Source organism: Herpailurus yagouaroundi, unplaced genomic scaffold (genome assembly GCF_014898765.1).
Source record: "Herpailurus yagouaroundi ecotype Mexico unplaced genomic scaffold, PumYag 67702, whole genome shotgun sequence".
In the NCBI taxonomy this organism is placed as follows: Eukaryota; Metazoa; Chordata; class Mammalia; order Carnivora; family Felidae; genus Herpailurus; species Herpailurus yagouaroundi.
The window spans coordinates 6,831,822-6,835,717 of NW_024420501.1; the positions used below are offsets into that span (position 1 = coordinate 6,831,822).

Genomic DNA, 3,896 nt, shown 5'->3' on the forward strand with positions numbered 1-3,896 from the left:
ACCTGAAAGGACTTGAGTGAATTGCCCTTGGGAAATGTGGTCTGTTCTTTAGTAGGCAGATAGGGATGTTTTGCTTAAAGGAAGCCAGCCGTATATATAGCACAGTGCATTCACTCCCTTCTTTGTCTTTGCTTCTATCGTAAAGATTCTGATTGGAACACATGTATCTGCAAGATTGCTCTCGTACGCAAGATCCGTACGATAGCTGAATCAGATGTACGTTGTGGACATGCTTTGCTAAGCTTCGGTTAATCATTGCTGATCCGTTTTTCCTGAAAATGTATATAAGAAGATGTGCAGTAAACCTCGGTGCCTCGGGCTGTTGGCCCGGGGAACCCTATGCCTCGCTATACCGTCGTCTCTTTTTCTCCGTTCCTTTGCCGCCCCAGGTCCGCGGACCATTGAGGTCGACAAATAACGAAAAATCAGATGTGAAGAGTGCCAACGTAGAAGAAAATACAGGATCCTGTGGAATACGACCAAAAAAGGTGGAGTGCCTCCGTTTGCAACTATGTGCATGGAACTGGAAGGCATTATGCTAAGTGAAATTAGAGAAAGACAAAAAGATCATATGACTTCGGTCATATGAGGACTTTGAGAGACAAACGAGATGAACATAGGGAAAGGGAAGCAAAAATAATATAAAAACAGGGAGGGGGACAACACATAAGAGACTCTTAAATATGGAGAACAAACAGGGTTGCTAAAGGGGTTGTAGGAAGGGGGGATGGGCTACATGGGAAAGGGGCATTAAGGAACCTATTCCTGAAATCATTGTTGCACTATATGCTAACTAACTTGGAGGTAAATTTTAAAAATTAATCGAATTTTTTTAAAATGGGGGGGGGGGTTGGGCAGGAGTACCCAATCCACACCGGAGAAGTCATGGAAGGCTTCTCGGAGAAAAGCTGGACGTGGAGCTAACAGGGAATATACTTGGCCCTTCCTTCCGCCGGAGCAGAGAGAAAAGGGGAGCAGGTGGCAAGAGGGGAGGCTGCAGAAGGTGGCAGCCCCAGATCACAAAGGGCCGCGTGTGCCTGGAAGCTTCTGAAGGTTCTCCAAAGAGCAAGCTATTAAAGACTTCTATGCAGGGGCGCCCGGGTGGCTCAGTCGGTTGGGCGGCTGACTTCGGCTCAGGTCACGATCTCGCGGTCCGTGAGTGCGAGCCCCGCGTCGGGCTCTGGGCTGACAGCTCGGAGCCTGGAGCCTGTTTCGGACTCTGTGTCTCCCTCTCTCTGCCCCTCCCCCGTTCATGCTCTGTCTCCGTCTCAAAAATAAATAAGCGTTAAAAAAAAATTAAAAAAAAAAATAAAAGACTTCTATGCAGGAAGAGGACACTATCTGGCAATTAAAAAAAAAAACACCCTTTCCAAAACCATCTTGTAGAAGGGACTCGATGAAAGAGGACGCAGATCTCCACTGAGGACAGGAAGACCATTTACAGGAGATTAATTCATTCAATGCTCAAAGGGTTGAGCTCAGCAGCACTTCGATTCTGAAAACCACTCACCCTGCTGCGTGAAGTTAGGGTGAGAAATCAACCTAAATGGTTTTGTGGATGCAAACAGGTCCCCACAGTATCTCCTGGAGGAATTTTTATATCCAGCAAAAGGTATTCAGGGTCTTGGGCAACAGACGCCTTCACTGAGCTAGTCTTCGGCATTCCCTTCTGTCTCTCTTGACCTCTAGTCCTTCTGAGGGTGACCTCTAAGTACCTCCTGCCTGCATTAATTCCTCTTTTCTGAATTCAATCCCCACTTAATTCAATGCCTATGCCTCAAAATGAGCCATGATCTGGTCCCCCACATACATGAGAGGTTGAGAAACACCAGCCTTGTGAGTACCAAAGCACTGGGTTGGGATGAGGTACTAAATCGCCAGGCGGGAGTACAACAGCGGAGGGTTAAGAGTGGTGAAACCCAAGATCGACACCCCTTCGCGAGACAGAGCAGGGAATCTCCTGAAGACTCACTACGGTTGGTGTGCCATGGGTGGCCAGAGCCAGAGAAGAGATGCCTCCGTGCAATCTCCAGACAAACCAGACAACAAGCCCGCCAGTTTTACCGGCTCAAGGGAAAACATTTGCGAGGCATTCCAGAATCCACGGGGCCGCTTACTTTTACCATGGACTTAAAACCAGTAAACCTGCATGGGGTCGACATTAGCACACGCTTAAAAAATCTTTCTGAAAGGTAAAGTTCGTCTTGTTTACCGCAGGAACACCTATTGCATCCGGATTCAGAGCTGCCTCGTTAGAAGATTAAGGACTGATGTGGAACCCATCAAAATATCGTGGGCAGTGATCCTGTATCTTACGTGAACAGGACACTGAAGTGGGCTTTGCAGGGAATGTTCCTCAACTAAGCAGCACCGTCCAGGTGGGCTCTCTGTGGAAGATAAAAGGCTTCTATTTATCACCTATTAAGAATGCCTGTTGTCAGGGGGTGGGAAAAACCTGTGACTGCAAAGTCCCCTGTTGGCCTGTGACTGCAAGCCAAGTCCCCTGTTGGCCTGCTTCCCGATTCGATTCCCAGCGCCATGGTTGAAGGCGGAAGCTGAAAATGACACAGACGGACAGCTCGTAGGGCGTGCTGACAAACCTCTCACATGGGTCCCAGGGCCGTTTAGTTTTTAAATCCCATTCCCTTCGCTTTATTGTCGAAGCGCTCTCCTTTAGGACTTAGCAGCTTCGGTACAACATACACCCCTAATATCAGCTTCCGTCTCCTACCCACATATCTCAAGCGTGTGGGACACCCACGGTTCCTTTTACTGCTTTTCTTAGAATTCGTGTTTCACATAAGCGACGTTGCCGTGCTCGTCTGATTCACGTTCAGGTAACAAAGAACAGCAACATGCCTCTGTTTAAGGAAGTTGAAGAAAATGCGAAGATAAGGAGTGGTGCAGGTTCTGCAGGTCACAGAATGCAAAACAAGGCAGAATATTGGAGGGCAGGGGCGCCCGGGTGGCTCAGTCAGCTAAGCGTCCGACCGACTCTTGGTTTCTGCCCAGGTCATGATCTCACGGTGCCTGGGAGTGAGCCCGCGTCAGGCTCTGCACTGACTTGGGATTCTCCCTCCCTCCGTCTCTGCCCCTTCCCCACTCACACACACACTCTGTCCCTCTCAAAATAAACAAACTTAAACAATAGCAATTAACACAATATTGGAGGGCAGAAACTTGCAAATAAACGAATGTCACAGATACTCCAGAAAGCTAACCGTTAGTAAAATAAGGCTACCGCCTAAGAAACGTGCAGTGTTGGGGCACCTGGGTGGCTCAGTCGGTGAAGCGTCCGACTTCGGCTCAAGTCATGATGTCACGGTTCGTGAGTTCGAGCCCTACGTCGGGCTCTGTGCTGACAGCTCAAAGCCTGGAGCCTGCTTCGGACTGTGTGTGTGTGTGTGTGTGTGTGTGTGTGTGTGTGTGTCTCAAAAATCAACAAACATTAAAAAATAAAAAATAGGGGCGCCTGGGTGGCGCAGTCGGTTGGGCGTCCGACTTCAGCCAGGTCACGATCTCGCGGTCCGTGGGTTCGAGCCCCGCGTCAGGCTCTGGGCTGACGGCTCAGAGCCTGGAGCCTGTTTCCGATCCTGTGTCTCCCTCTCTCTCTGCCCCTCCCCCGTTCATGCTCTGTCTCTCTCTGTCCCAAAAATAGATAGATGTTGAAAAAAAAATTTTTTTTAAATAAAAAATAAACAATGTGCGGTGTTGGTTCACATTTTACCAATATGTTCGTTCTAGACCCTGTTCTGCATTCCACTGTCAACTACTGTTCATGAACAGGCACTGAGCAACCAGACTACAATGTGAAGAACTGAGGAGGATGGGGTAGGGGAGGCTTTGCCCAGGAACGAAGGGTGTCCTTTTTCCATTGGGCCGCTTTCGACCTCATC

General features: G+C 48.8%; 1 long non-coding RNA gene across 1 annotated transcript in view; it reads left to right on the plus strand.

Moving 5' to 3' along the window:
• Window positions 1-618, plus strand: part of LOC121025829 (uncharacterized) — a 17,490-nt gene extending 16,872 nt beyond the window's left edge. The window contains exon 3 of the long non-coding RNA XR_005788160.1: window positions 495-618. This is a non-coding gene — a long non-coding RNA (uncharacterized LOC121025829). The remainder of the gene's footprint in view (window positions 1-494) is intronic.
• Window positions 619-3,896: the final 3,278 nt, after the last annotated feature.